We start from the raw sequence: 16,302 nt of genomic DNA on the forward strand, positions 1-16,302 counted from the left end.
AACCAGGGACACCCAGCTGTTTCAAGGTCTGGGAAATCAGGGCAGGCAGTTCATGAAAGAACTGCAACATTGTTCAATACGGTTCCAGCCCTGGAGGAATTTTCCCCATCTTCCAGGGAATCAGGATCAACCTTCACCACTGTCACAGGAACACCCACAGGGAGCCAGGGCGAGTCCCGGCACTTAAGCATAGGACTGGAAAAGGGAGAAGCCACCGGCTGAGAATCCAACCAGACAGGAATGGGGGAAGCGGAGGACTACGCCTGAAGAAAGGCTTGTAATCCTTGCAAAAAAATGCCACCCAAGAAAAAGCAGCCAGGTCCAGATCAAGCCCAGAAGGAAATGGAGCTGGTCCCACAGAACCGTCCTCGCCAGCAGAGGAGCCAGTCAAGGCAGAACCGAGATCTGTTTCACTTCTAGCCAAAACCATAACCTGATCATCATCAGAATGAGAAGATCCAAATTTAGCAAAATCCAAGGAAGACAACTCTCCCTGAGCATCTGAACAGCACTGTCACAGGTTAGAAGCCAGGTCAGGCTGAGAAACCCTAATATGAAAGGCACTTAGGCTTCTTGTTTACCGGTGCCATGAACGGCGATAACTGTGCGTTCAAACGGCTCACGCTCAAAGAAGTTGTTTGCACAAATTATAGACACCCCAGCAATAAGCGCATCAAGGCACACACACCACCAGTTCGCTCTGCTGGCACGTATCACCACGCTCAAAAATATTATGCACACAAAATTTGTGCCTAGCGCAGCTCACACAATACGTGCGCAGAGCCAATGCACTGTGCACACCAAGATCCTGTAGAGAACAGAAAGTATGCAAAAAAGCCGCCACAGCCTACCACACAGCATGCCAGGAAAAGCCTACTGTGGGGCCTAGGCCAATCAACCCACCAGGCTGCCTAGTACCCCTAACCCCAATGGGAACGACATCAGGATGGCTCGCTGAACACGAGACCGAAGGACGGCCTAAAAAAAACCCCTAACTGTTTCTGTACGTAAAGTTCTTTTTCTTCTTTCCTTTTTTTTTGAAAACTTATCGGAGCTCAGCGCTTACCAGCTGAACACAGAGGCAGTCTCTGGCTGTGGGGGGAGAGGGCATCTGCCGTCACCACCACACTCGTCCTTCTGCACCTGCCGCCTTTCAGCTGCACAAGCAGCTAAGTCCACTCCAGGAACCAGCTACTGGACCAAGGAACACCTCTGAGGGACCACGGAAATCATCTCAGAAATTCTCTGCTGGGGGAGGGACCATTAGGTATCGCCTCAGGAGAGCAGGACTTTCTTTTCCTGAGTTTAGAATTTCAAATTTCCCTTTCCAAAAAGCTCGAAGCAATCCCCATAGGGAGATGCACATCCACCATCTGCTGGAGACAGAGAACACTGGCAGGCTGGGGTCACTGCAGGGCTATATATACTGTGACATCAGCTTGCTCTGTCTCCATCTGCTGGCAGGGGAGCATAAACCCACTGGTCCTGAGTCCATCTGTCTACACGCTAGGAAAGTCATAGTTACTTTCACCAAAGTGAAACTTCTTCTATTACAGCCTATTCCTTGTCCTATTTGTAATCCTTGTTTCACCGGCTACTAAAACTCTGGGGCTCATTTGGATCAGCTGGGCAAGCAGACACCACATGCTCTCTTTGGTTCTTTCTTGATGGGGGGGGGGGGGGGGGTTACAGGTGTGCACACATGAAATGTTTATCCAAAAATGAATACACTCTCCCCCTCCCCAAAAAAAAACAAAACACACACCGGAAAACCAAAAACTAAAGTATCCCTCCACCCCAGCCCTTATTCCATCTCAGGTGTGTGGGCTTTCCAGGGGCAAGTTTGATCTTTAGTCGCTCCTGCCCTTCAAAATGGCCACCAGTCAACCTGAGGCTGGCTCTATTTTGTTATATAACAGAATCAAACAATAGCACATTCCTAGAAAGTTACAATCTTTCAAGGATCTATGGTTGTTAGGAGGTCTTCTGACACCTTCCAATAAGAGCAGCACACTGCTATACAGTCTGGTGGTGTTCAAAATTTTCTGGAATAACTAATGCAGATGAATAAAATCAGCAGAATGCACACCGAATTAGTGCAGTACATGCAACAAAAACAAACAAAAAAGTCCAAAAAGTTACAATTACTGCAAATCCTCACACACTATCAGGCTGATGCAATATCTGTGTGGGAAAAACGCGAGCTCATGAATGAGTGCCCACTTTCCTACCACGCACCCATCCACCTCTCCAAGGCGTGCAATGCAGTAGGCTAATGAGCCACTGCATTAAAAAGGAGGCATTAGGGGAAATTGTGCGTCCCTAGTGCCTTCTCAGCATTAGGCACCCAGGAGAAGTGACTGTGTAGATTAGAAAAGCAGTCGCTCAGTCAACCCATGCATAGCCATGGGTTAGGAAAACGGACTCGTAAATTGAGCATCCGTTTTCCTAACCTGAACGCTGGCAAAACTGGGGCTGGCGTTAATTTTTTTCGGGTAAAAACGTATGCATCAAGCCCATGTTTATTTTTTACATAAGGGGTACTAGCTAATAGCCTCATCAACATGGCATTTAAATGTGATGAAAGCTATTATCTACATGCTGGTATGGACGCGTGTTTTGGACACTCTAATACCCTTATTGCATAAGGGACTATGGTCGAGCATTCGAAACGCACGCCCAACTACGGGTTAACTTGTGCACACAGTATTGCATTGGCCTGTTAGTGTTTTATTCCTCTACCATCTATTAGCTCAGAGGTACTCTTAGAAGAATGGAATCCTCCCAAGATTCTACCAGTTTTGATACCTGATTTCTAGTGTGCAGGTCTCTGTAGTACAGAAACATGAATCCAAATACTCTCCTGAACAGATGAGCTTCTGACTCCTTTCAAGCAACTCTGAAAGTAGATCTCCCAGTCTGGCAATCCTTACTCTGACTTAATGCCAGAGAAAGCTTGGAAGTGAGCACCAAAGTGGTGGGGTGGATTACAAACTGGTTGACCAATAGGAGACAGCATGTGATGGTAAATGGAACCTACTCAGAAGAGAGAGCCGTGTTAACTGGAATTCCACAGAAATCGCTGTTGGGACCAGTTCTGTTCAATATCTTTGTGAACAACATTGCGGAAGGGATTAAAGGTAAAGTATGTTTATTTATGGATGATACTAAGATCTATAATAAAAGTGGACATGCCTGAAGGAGTAGAGAAAATGAAAAGAGATTTAAGAACGCTGGAAGAGTCATGGCCAAGTCCATAAGCAAAGCACGTCAAGGAAAACTTGACTAATACATGGGGGTAACCTGCCCAGACTGGATGGACTATCAGTCCTTTTCTGCCATCATTTCTATGTTTCTATGACTCCAACCAGAAATCCACTCTTCAAACCTAAGGGAAAATCTTTATGATTTTTTTAAATGGAAAAGCTTACAAGACTAATTTCCTTTTCACCACTCTTCACATCTTTTGGTTCTCTCATAATCCTCCTTGGACACCAAGAAAAATCTCGCTTCTCCTGGAAGGCCTGAGGGCCCCAACCTTGTGCCTCAGCCACCTTCCCAGGATGGAAGATTGGATGAAAGAACATAAGCCAAAGTAAGCTCTTGAGTTTTGTTAAATACATTCCTTAGGTCAGGGGAGCTCAAACTTGTCCTAAGGGCCACCCCTCCCAGCCAGCCAGGTCTTCAGGATACCCCTAATGAATAAGCATTGCATACATAAATCTTAGATAAGTAATCACAACAAAATGAAGCAGCTACCTCTCCAATTAATCACCAACCAAATTCCGAGGAGAGAGGAGCCCAGATATACTCTATAACTCCATAAATCCTAATCTCATAATTTTTAAACCCACCAAATGACAATATCATAGATCGTCAAGCTCTTATTCAACTCTAATCTGCAGCCTCTCACCACGCAATGGGCCGCAGGCTGTAATCAGCCTTCAGAGCATTTTAATTGTAATCATCTATTGTCATTTGTCACTAATATCTAAACCCAAATGCTTTATTTTATTTTCTTAAAAGAATTATTCCCGTTATTCTATTATAATCACCGTTCTCACATACTATTAGAACTATGGTTCTCATACACCATCACCAAATCTCATAAGTTGAAAAGAATTCTTAGCCAGTAAATCTTTTAAATCAATCAGCTGTATATGCTCACTACTATGCAAATGTCACATTTGCTAATCAAGTGGGAGGAGTTTGGGGGGAGTTATTGGTAATGAGTGGCTAGGTAGATAATGCATTGTATAAATCTTTTACCTTTCATCCCTCCAAATTACAGAAAATCTTCACAGAGTCTACTGTGCTGTTTTTGTACCTTTGACTGTGCCTGTAAAACTGCCCCCCAAAACCTACCCCACCCCCCCCCCCCAAACCTCATCCCCAGTTACTAGTGCCCCCTCTTACAGTGGTATAAAGAGTAAACTTATATGTGAGCCTCTACAGAGTCTCTCTCTCCTCCCCCAAACCAATTGTGTGCGATTGATTTCTCAGCTTGCTTTGTGAAAATAGCTCAGGTGCGATAACTGTAACCTTGCATTGCGGAAAAATCACTATGCGGTACCAGAAAAAATTATCCTAACTACACCCCTTTTTTTTTTTTTTTAAATCACAGGAACTATTCCCTTGACATTTATAGCATTTTGATAAATCTAGGAGACAGACTGTGAGCCCTCTGGGGACAGGAAAAATACCTATAGTACCTACGAAAAGGCATGAGCTAAATACACTAAATAAATAGCTTTCAGAACTCCTGCATCCAAAACATAACCTCTCTCGGCCTACACATCTACACTGAGGTGCTTAGAGCAGGGATGCAAAGGAGGCAAGGCTGCTGCCCTGCCATTATCTTCTGGAAAGACAGCTCTGACTCTACCTACAAGGACTCCTGCACCCTCGTCAAAAAGGGGTCACTGGCCCTCTGAGACCAGCAAACTCTTGCTGGAGTGAGCCAGCATGTTCCGCTCCTCAATTACTCCTGAAACTCATTCCTTTAAAAAAAAAAAACAAAAAAAAAACACCCACATGTGCTTTAACACGACACATAAATAAATCAAAGACCTATTAAAAGAAGAAAATGGTCACCTAAAAAAACATCTCAAAGGTGACCTACAATGGACTTGAAAAGGCCATCCTTGTCCCAGACTACATCACCTGACTTTCTCACTCTCATAAGCAAGAAAAGTCCAACTCCGACAGAAGTGAAACACTCCACTCCAACAAAGGGGTGTACTGAGCACAGAAAGGGGCATCTTAGACGCACTTTTTTTTTGCATTTGGAGTGAATAGCTAATAGCCTCATTCACCTGCATTTGCATGTGGTGAGCGCTATTAATTTCACTCCGCGTTGGACGCACGTTCAACTGCGGGTTATACAGTGCACTCGGCTGAGCGCACTGTATTGCACTGGCCCCTACGTAGCCTGACTCTCTTAACAGCCAAAGTTGTAAAAGAGAATGGAAGGAATCTTCTAGGGAAGAATCTTCAGACTAAGGGAAAGGGTGAAGGCGCACCCCTGCTTGCTCCTTCAGAACTCAATCCGGGGAATTTCCAGCCTTCTGACAGAAACACGTGCTGAAGACTGGACTACGGTCGTGGCTCTACCAGGATATCCACATCTCCTGGTTCCTGCTTTCCTTTCTCAGCCCAAGAACTTGCTTGTCTTGGAGATTCATGTGGCTGACCTAAAATCCACTTATGGAAGTGCATCACTTGACCTCTAGCAGGGCACAGGCCACTTCTGCCAGTCCTTACACTTCAAGGTCTCAAAAATGTTAGCTCAAAACATTTATCTATATGATAATGGTGTTGGCCATGTGATCTGCCGCTAGGTCCTTCCAGGGGAACTCTGTCCAAGAACAAACCTGACTCACCGAGTATCCGAAGGCTGCTACATTCCCTCAGATTGTTCACAGCAGCTAATGGTGTTACACTGACCACTGCCACCTGGGCTCTCTGTCTTCTGGAATGCTGGATGGCTGACTCTGGCCCACAGCCTAAACCTGGACCTATTAGTTTTCCACTAGCCCTGCTTCCGCTGCCCCAGATTATAACCGACACGTAAGAACCATGAAGGGAAAATCAAGATCCATTCCCTGCCAGAGGCAACTGTGAAAAATCATTTATTCAGGCTCCTTATAACCTCTCTAGAGGGGGATAAAAAAAAAAAAAAAAAGCCTTGCAACCCTGGGCTACTGAATATCACCCTGAGAGGAGAGCAAATTGAATGAGATGCACATGGGTCTGCACCTAAGGTACTGCATTCAGGATAATTGCCCTTAGGACCTGCAGAACAGACCATGTTTGGGGCAGACGTGGATTGGAAGAATTGGACACTTGAGCCCATGACATCCAAGGTTACAAGGTCACCTTTCTTCTTCAGAGAAATGAGGCCTTCCCCCTACTCCAGAGATTGGGAAGGACTAATTGTTACTTGAGATAACCCTATGCTGACAGACGATTAACACATCTGTATAATCCTGGGCTTTCCTGCTCCACCTCGACCCTGAATAGTCAGACATCTGACTAAAGGAGGAACAAGAGTCCCTCAATACATAAGGAGGCCTTTACCACTTCTTGACCAACAGGAATCTGGAGTTCTTGTCAGCACAAGGAAAGAGCACTGTAGCTGCCAGTGAGGGATCCAGGATAATCAGGGACCTTCATTTTCATTTTTTAAATTTACTTTGCCTGGAAATTTCAATGTTATAACAAAAGATGCCCATGTAAAAATGCCATTGATATAGCACACAGAAGAAAGATTAATGAAATGTCATTTTTCCACAGATTTCTTTTTTGTTCTAACACTGAAATTCTCTGGCAAAATAAAATATACACTGAAAACAAAAGGTCCCCAAGGATAATGCATCTGAGCAATATCTGGCAGTAATTCTTGGAGATAAGAGGAAATGACTCTGTGTATCAATGTGGAGAACCACCTAAGAAAAAAGGTATGCCATTCTCCATGGGGACCACAAGAAGAGAATCCAATGCCTCTACTAGGAGACCGGAAATACATACATGCCCCAACCTCTTTTCAAGGAAGAGACAAGCCATCAAACCTGTGGCTAATCAAACTAGCCTAATACCATTGTCTGTGAAGCCTACACTGAAGAAACAAGAGTCCCCAAGTGGTGTCCCACCACCCAGTGCAGAAAACTCCAAGTATTTCCATAAGGGAGTGCATCTAGAACCCAGTCACCAACAAGGCGGAGACTGTCCCAGCCAAACAGGTCCTTAAGGAAGAAAGACTGCCTCCTGAGCAAGCAATCTCTGAAATGCACCCCCCCCCCCCCGCTCAAAAAAAACAAAAAACCAAAACCAGGACTGGTCTTGGTTGGGGAGCAGGGGAGAAGGACATTCTGATAACCACCCCTAGATGGCCCCTGAACTTCCATGATCCCTCCAACAAGACAGATCTCTTAGATGTTTATCTTTTATCTTATCTAAAATTTATGAATCGCTTATGCATAAGCACTAATCAATGTACAAATAAAACAATCATAAAATACATAAAAGGTAGCAACAAAACTTCTAACACACATAACATGACGACATACATTCCACAGTTCTTGCCATAATCGAACGTTGGGACTTTCAAGCAACATAAAAAATAAGCCTATCTGAAAAGGAAGGTTTTCAGCATGGTCTTCAGTGACTTCATGCAGTCTGCCAATCAGAAAGCCTGTGAAAGGGAGTTCCAAAATGTAGGGGTCACAACAGAGAAGGCACAATTTCTTGTAGTAACAAGACACGCATGCTGAAGAGATGGGATATCTAAGAGTCCCCGCTGTGACTACCTCAGTCAACATGAAGGACGATAGATATGCAAGAGTGCATTACATCAGAGGATAAACTGTGCAACAAGATGAGACTGCAATAGCCATAGATGTGTGGGGGTGCTCCCGAGAGGCATGGCCATAAACTATGTTCCCACCTTGAACTAGCATTCACCAAGCCAGATGGGAGAGCTTTCAGGGAAAAATGTGTTTCCCGGTTTTGATCCAGGTCTGCCCCAATTCAGGGCCGGGATTTTGCTCTCAGAACCACAGGATGGCTCAGAGAGAGCTAATGCTAGCATACAGAGAGTCTACTAAACGGCCCCACGACCGAGGATCCAGCTTGCTTCTCAGGGGACAAAAAAATGGAGCGCTGGGAAACCTCTCAGGTGTTCTTAGCATTTAGACAGCATGGAGGCCTAAACAAAGTGTGGGATCCCAGAGGAGACCCACGAATTCTACCAAGTTGTGAATTAATGTTAAACTGTATGGGTGATGTCTTGTCCTAAACTGTGTTTGTGCTGTTACAAAAAGAGCTGGACTGAATCTTTGGCTGGAAATAAGCTCTCTCTCTTTTATGGTCTTCTGTGAACTGTTTTATTACCTGCAGTGCATAAATCAGGAACCGTGTTCTGTTTATCATCATTCCTAAATAAAGCCTCTATTCAAGGCAATAATTCTGTGTCAGTGGGCTGCAAAGTCTTCAGCTTGTCGGGGGTCTGACCATAAAGCTCCCAGCTTCAATTATCTGCACCGTGTGAGACTCGCCAGCTGTGAATCCATCCAAGAGCTGCTGGGCCCTACGCAGGAAGATTCAAGACCTCACCCTCTGCACATCTATACCTGGAGGAAATGTCACCAGGGCCTTCACTGAGGGACCCAACACAGGAGGATCTGAGTCACAAAGCAGCTTGGAGAAACCATAGGAAAAAAAAAAAATAAAAGTAAGCCTGTTTAAGTGGAGCCTCACTCTTTCTATCATGGGGATCGCTGAACATTTTGCTTTCCTCCACAAATGTAGCCTTAAAAGATTAGGAGAACTGTCCACACCACCCCTTCTCAGGGATCCAATACCCTCTCCTTTTCTTCCCTGGGAAGGGAACATAGACCCCTCAGGTCTTGGTCACCTTAAGGCTGGAATCAGGTGGTCCACATCTAAAACAACCAGACGCAGCGGGAAGCACTTGTTGGGAGAAGGGGGTGCCTACAAGCACTCAGGAACATAAGATCCCCCTGTACATAGAAACATAGAAATGACAGCAGAAGACGACCAAATGGCCCATCCAGTCTGCCCTGCAAGCTACGCACTTTATCCATTTTTATTTCCCTTTTTCTCTCTCCCACCTGTTACTATTGGCTTCCAGTACCCTCCAGCCCTAATTCCCCTCCACCCCACCACCAATTTAGAGAGCAGCGCCGTATCTGCATCCAAGTGAACGTCCAGCTCAATTAGGGGTAGCAACCGCTGTAACAAGGCCACACCCTTACCCCATACTCTTACCCACCCCTGTTATTTTTTTTGTTTGGGGTTTTTTTTTTTTTTTTGGAGATAGCAGCCCTCCATCCTTCCGCTCCGTGAAGGTGGAACAATAACTACTGGCCACTGGCAACCCGCTCCGTGAATGCCTCTGTGGCTACTGCCGCTCCGTGCAGTGTTTTGCTGCCTCCTCTTTATTCACGCCCTCTAGACTTGATGGATCCACAGTGTTTATCCCACGCCCCTTTGAAGTCCTTCACAGTTTTGGACTTCACCACTTCCTCCGGAAGGGCGTTCCAAGCATCCACCACCCTTTCCGTGAAGAAATACTTCCTGACATTGGTTCTTAGTCTTCCTCCCTGGAGCCTCAGCTCGTGACCCCTGGTTCTGCTGATTTTTTTCTGGCGGAAAAGGTTTGTCGTTGTCTTTGGATCGTTAAAGTTTTTCAAGTATCTGAAGGTCTGAATCATATCACCCCTTCTCCTCCTTTCCTCCAGGGTGTACATATTCAGATTCTTCAATCTCTCCTCGTATGACATCCGATGAAGACCCTCCACCTTTCTGGTCGCCCTTCTCTGTACCGCTTCCATCTTGTCTCTGTCTCTTTGTAGATACGGTCTCCAGAACTGAACACAGTACTCCAGGTGAGGCCTCACCAAGGACCTGTACAAGGGGATAATCACTTCCCTTTTCTTACTCGATATTCCTCTCTCTATGCAGCCCAGTATTCTTCTGGCTTTTGCTATTGCCTTGTCGCATTGTTTCGCAGACTTCATATCATTAGACACTATCACCCCAAGGTCTCTCTCCTGCTCCGTGCACATCAGCCTTTCCCCCCCCCATCGAATACAGTTCATTTGGGTTTCCATTCCCCATATGCATTACTTTGCACTTCTTGGCATTGAATCTCAGCTGCCATATCTTCGACCACTCTTCCAGTTTCCTTAAATCCCGTCTCATTCTCTCCATTCCTTCCGGCGTGTCCACTCTGTTGCAGATCTTAGTGTCATCCGCAAAAAGACAAATCTTACCTTCTATCCCTTCCGCAATGTCGCTCAAAAAGATATTGAACAGGACCGGTCTCCCATTGCTCCTCCAAGAACCGAATGAGGTCACGCCCCAGAATTAAAGGGCCTGAGCAGCCTTCCCGCCAAGGCATGATGCCCTTTCTGAGAAGGCTAGCTCCTCCTCCTGTCCTGCTGATCACCTAGGACTGTCCCACCAGCCAGTGGAGCACTCTAGCGACCTTAATACTGCTAGGAGGCACTCAAGGAGGAATCCAAAAAGTGTGCTGTCCAAGCAGAACCACCCTGGGATTTCTTTTCTTTTAACAAGCTGCAGTCATTTTCAACAGCGCAAGCTTAATTTAGTCTTAGAGGGGAAGAGAGAGAGAGATGGCTCTGCAGGCTATTCCTTCGATCAGTCCACTAAAGAGAGGATGGGACAGAAACCTGCAGCATTGCTTGGAGGTCACCTGCTGCAATGACAACTCCACAGCAAACTGGAACCATGCGGATTCTGCACTGCCCAAGGATAAATCTGTAGCCCCACCACAGAACTTCTCCATTCACCTGTCAGAGGGAAGAGAGAGAGGTAAAGAGCTAGGCACGACTGATATTTATAGAATTATCTTGTTTGGCTCAAAGCAGTAGTAAAATGATTGCTAAGCAGGCCCTGCTCCGTGCGTGCCATAGAGATGCCTTCCCCCACAGGAGCCATGGCTTGAACTGGGGAACCCACCCACAGTTTTGTTTTTGGCAGGGTGCCAACCTGCTGTGAACTGCAGCCTTGTGCGGGGCACCTGCCTACTTGCAAGCCAAAGAGAGAATGCACCAGCTGACATGCGAGCTACTGTAAGTTACCTGTGATGTCTCACCTCCTTCCCACCCAATGGAGAAATTGGAAGCAATGGAGGGAGGGAGGGAGAGAGAAGAGAGTCCAAATCTGGCAGAGCATCACAGAAAACGGGGAGGCATTTCAGGGAAGAGTCTGAGCTGCAAGCCTTTGTTTTTCTTTTTTAGGCTCCCGCTCCACCAGGGAAAGTCTGTTGCTGGACCACAAAGGGAAGAAAGTCCCTGGGGATCAACCGGTGCTTGACCCGTTGGTGGGAGAATTCACTGAGTCAATTCCCAAGGGGGGAAGGAAGAATGAGTCCAACAAGACAATCCACGGAGCAGCCCAGGACTCGGCCTATGCTCCACCAGGAACCTGGACCTAAAGCCTTCCCTGTACTAACTGCAGGAAACAGAAAAATACCGAAGACCTGAAGGCAGCGCCAGACTTCTATAGGGGGCATGTCATCGGCTTTGAGCTTTTTTGGGGGCCTACATCTGCTGGCTGGAGGACATAGTACATTTGTCTAGACTGGTCTGGCACAGATGATAAGGAAATGGACATTTTATGACAGAACTGGTTTCAAATACAATCAATTCAAAATTAGCAAAGAAAAAAAAAATCAGGTTTTTTTTCTTAACCACAACTTGAAAATCATCTTGAACAGTTGGCATTCAGATTCTTCACTTTGTTTCCAGTACTCTAGAACTGCTGCCAGTCACACTCACTACACTACTCTACAACACAAAAAGAATACTATTCAATGAAGAAATGGTCAAAATGCTAAATGACATTTTCCCAGAACTGCAGACCTTTGAAGGTTCCCAAGATCAGGGGGTGGAAAGTCACAGGCTGGGGCTGCACAGGCCTGCGAGCTGGAACTCCAGGGCCACAGCTCTTGGCTTTTTAACTGCCATCCCAATTTATTTTTGGAATATAAAGGCCAGATGGACCAATCATTAGGCCGGATAAATAGGAAGTTATGACAAATTCTCATCCCTTTTCCAATCTCTCACTCAGTGACTCCAGGCAAGTCACTTTGTCCCACCAGTTCTAATCAACTTTCTCTACTTAGTGTCAATGGAAACCCTACTGAGACTCCAACTCCAGCCTTCTCCCACTTTAACCTGTTCCAAGCGTGCTTGAATAAGGTCATTACTAGGCATTCACTATTCTGTCACTAAAAAAAAAAAAGTTCCCTCATACCCCATATTATCCTAGACATGTTCATAAAAAATATATTAAAATTAATTGCAACTCAGATTTTATAAATAACAGTATAATGCATTAAGTAGCTTTTACTAAATGATGTGGTTCCCCTAATGGATTTTCACTAATGAAGGAGCACCAGCAAGACAAATCCTGGAGCAGTATACAGGCCTTGACACAGAAAGGAAAATATTCAGCTTCCCTCAACTAGAACCATCAGCAGTGAGGGGATAGGAATCCAACGTAGTCCCACCAATATCCCATCAATTGATCCTTAAAGCAGCGCTTCCATATTTTTTTAATAAGATTCTTTTCTCACTTAAAACAAATACAAGACATTTCATCCAGAACTAGAGGGGCCTACTTTCCAGTGCACACACAGGCAGGCATCTGTGAGATGCAAATCAGAGATAAAACCAGTTCTGTCAGAGCCCTTGTGACCCTTCTCCAAACCAACAGGTCCTGAACATTTTGTGTGGAGCAGACAAATCAAAAAAGATATTAGGAAGACACACACATACACATATAGTGATCTCATAAGATTGGGATTACTTTGTTGCATGCCAACTGTCCATGTGTTGCCAAAGTAGAATACATAAGCCTTCTTTTCTTTGGAAAGTAAAATAAAATGTCATTAAGAGCCTCACTTCCTAGCTCAAGTTTTCATTTTATTCTGGATGAGAAAAGTTTGGGAAATTTCGCAAAAAACTCTGCCTAGTTAGCCAGCCCCACCATTACAAATTAAGTAAAGTCAGGGCAGTACTGATCTGAACTTAGCAGAAACACGTGCAAGTATCACACTGGATTTTCACATATAAGAAAACAACATGACGTGAAGGCTGGACTCGGGAGAGTATTAAAAACAGGGAAAGATGCTCTAATAAATAGTGCACATTATTTAAAAAAGGATAAGAATATAGACTGAGACAAACAAAAAGACATCTTTTGAAGAATATAATTAGCAATAGCATGCAAATAAAATGTGAAATGGGGCAGACTGCAAAAGATGAGGATACACAAAGGGCCAGATATACTCAGCTCCCCCCACCCCCCAAAATGGGAAATCCCTTTAGGAACATCTGGCCTAAAGAAAGCTACAAAGAATTACAGTACTGAAGCCAAGGGATATTTTGTTGTGTGTTTGAAATAACATTGCCATAATAACTAGGCCACAACCTAACAGCCTGCTGATCAGTAGAAAAAATGTTGGACCCCTTTAAAGGACAGACAGGTCAACTTAATACAATGATAAATAAATATTTATCCTAACCAGATCCAAAGGATTCAACGATTTCTGTCATGAAAGTGTTTACAAGGAAAACAAAATCCAAAACAGTTTAGTTGCATCAGAAGTTATATTAGATGCGAGTGCCAGAAATACCTACAAAGTCAGCAAAATTTAAACCACAGCGATTTTTTCTTACAGCCCCAGAATACTGAATGTTTTAAATCAAATTTTTGTATAGTGAAATTTAATTAATAGAACGTCTTTCTTGTGCAGCAACATATTTTTTGCCTTTTATTAAAAAATACTTTCACTACATTTAGATTTTGCACCCTTTTTTCTATCTATTTGTATTAAATGCTGCCTTTATTTGGGCACTCACATTTTGCTGGCTCATGCATAGCTTCTTGTGATCTGGATTAACATGCCAGAATCGGGCCGATCAACAAGAGCAGTAATCTTTTTTCTGGTTAAAGTAACATAAACCTATTAATTGGACCAGTATTTAACTAAAAAGTGAACTGCCAACCCCTGCAATCTTTTTAAAAAAAGCCCAATAATATTGCAAAATATTAGCAAAACTTACTAGTTTGGGAAAGAAACAATTTTATTGAACTGCATCAAGCGATACTGACCAGTGGCCTTGTGATCTGTTCTCAGGCGCTTGCACAGGGTCCTGAACTAACCGTTTTCTATACAACACGGATACAAATTGCACAAGACTAGCCCCAGGATCTGTTGCCCAGTGTTCTGTTGCATGAGCAGATTGCTCAATATGTAAGGCCTGACCACTGCCTAATAACACTTTCCTGTCTAGAAATAATAGGGAGATCTTGATGTGTTTTGCCAATCAAGCACAAATATATTATTTTATTATGTATTACAGTATATCCTGGCTTTAAAAAAAAATACCATCCCCACCAAAAAACAAACAAACCCCCCCCCCCCCATTTACGATGTATATCCAAACCCAGAAAACATTACATTTTGCCGGATCTGTCGCAAGCTATTTCTTCCCCCTTCTTTCTCTTGTGATCACATTTACTCAATCTCTCGCTCTTACATTCCTTCACCTCAATATATTCGCTGTTTAAAAATTACAAGCTTCAGGTACAGCTTACACCCTGCAGGATGGTGTTCAGTAAACAGGCAGGCTGAACAGCGTCCCCACTCCCTGTCCAATTCTTCAACTTTCCTGTTTCCTCTCCTTGCTTTTTTCTCTTTTATTTTGATTTCAGTCCTTTATCCAAAACACACACAGCGATAGCCTCTTTCTTTCCCTCTGCCCTCCACACCCTATTCAATCTCTGGCAAATCCTTTTACCTCTTTCAAGGAGGATATTTTTCGCTCCCCTTTCTATTTTCGGGGTTTGTTTTTTTGTTTGTTTGTTTTCTCTTCCGAGTCTTCTTTCCGTGCGGTTGTGCGGCAATCAGCGCTACACTGTTGTCTGCTTCCTCCCCTTTCAGTTTCGGAGGAGTCTGCAGCCGCTCAGCCCCTCCACTTCCGCAGGCCCTGCCCGCCCCGCAGCACTCTGGGACATGTAGTCCGGGCTCCCGGTGTGCTGGGAGGGCTGCAGAAACTGGCCTGGGTGGGTCCATGGAGAGTAAGCAATTAACACACATGGCATTCTTACATATCTTGGCATATTTAAAAAGGAAGGCGATACTATAAAGGTTGTAGAAGCTTTGTTCTGGATAGACTTTCTGAAAATGAATATTCATGCGGTACGTTTTTAAGAAAAACCTAAAAAGGCCTATGAAAAATGACAAGAGCGAATGGCACCTGCAGGGATAGTTTAGCCCGGATTTAGGCACAGGCAATGTAGGCAACTGCATCCGATACCAAATTTACATATATTCCTTAGCGCCAGCGCTGCCATCCATACCTAATCTCGCCATAGGGTTGTCAGCTGGCTCCAGATTTTCAGGACAGGTTGAGCCAGTCCTGGTTTTACCTCATTACCTACTGGGACTTATTCTGATTTCCCTATTGCATTCCCTAAGAAAGGCGAGACTATAATTACCAGCATGCAGGGAAGTAAAACCAGGACTGGATCAACCTGTCCTGAAAATCTGGAGCCAGTTGGCAACCCTACTAGTCCTCCATAATGCTGCTTATCCTGCAGGGCAGCACAAAAACCACAGCAAGATGGGTTCTGGAAGTCATCAGGTGCTGATAGGCCTAGCAGTGCCCCACTCCTCAAATGGGTTTCCATAGTAACAGGAAGCTCAAGCCAGAAGATGGGGGAAGGCTGTCTGCATCCTAAGGCAGGAGTGAGCAAACCTTTTGAGCCATAGCCCTAAATGGGAGTACTGCTTAGCACCCTCGCATGGAAATCCCATGCAAATGAGGGCATTAAGCAGTACTCTCCGACTGCATCTGGACAGGGCAACTTTTTTAGCGCTGGGAACTTAACTCCTGGGTCAGGGTTGGAGTTAGGTTTCTAGTTCTACTGTGCTGGCACTTAAAACCATTTTAAAAAGTTCCAAAATAATGTGTGTGGGGGGGTGGCATCCCTGTCAATAAAGCTGACAGCCAAATCGTGGCTCTAGCTCTTGTGTTCCATAATATTCAGAATTTTAGGGCTTTACCCAGATAAGTCAGTACTTAGCTCTCTGCTGCGATTCTCAGTTAGTTAGCCAGTACAGGGTCAGAACCATGAATAACCATCTGGCTAGCTAGCGGCAAATCACACCATATAGCCGGATAAGTACTAGGTTTTCCGGGTAAGTTGCAGCAGCTCCCCACTGCCAGATAGCAGAATAAATCA

General features: G+C 44.6%; 1 protein-coding gene across 3 annotated transcripts in view; it reads right to left on the minus strand.

Moving 5' to 3' along the window:
- The window catches only part of VAMP7 (vesicle associated membrane protein 7), a 108,194-nt gene that overhangs the window by 57,022 nt on the left and 34,870 nt on the right, over positions 1 to 16,302 (minus strand). Inside the window, exon 1 of one of the 3 annotated variants that reach the window (XM_029606630.1) lies at positions 14,856 to 15,069. The exons of 1 other annotated variant lie outside the window; for it this stretch is intronic. The gene's annotated coding sequence lies outside the window, so the exon portion shown is untranslated. Of the gene's footprint in view, positions 1 to 14,652; positions 14,781 to 14,855; positions 15,070 to 16,302 lie in introns of those variants that run through there. One more of the 3 variants, XM_029606631.1, reaches the window with a different exon arrangement.

This window comes from Rhinatrema bivittatum, chromosome 6, assembly GCF_901001135.1.
Source record: "Rhinatrema bivittatum chromosome 6, aRhiBiv1.1, whole genome shotgun sequence".
Lineage (NCBI taxonomy): Eukaryota > Metazoa > Chordata > Amphibia > Gymnophiona > Rhinatrematidae > Rhinatrema > Rhinatrema bivittatum.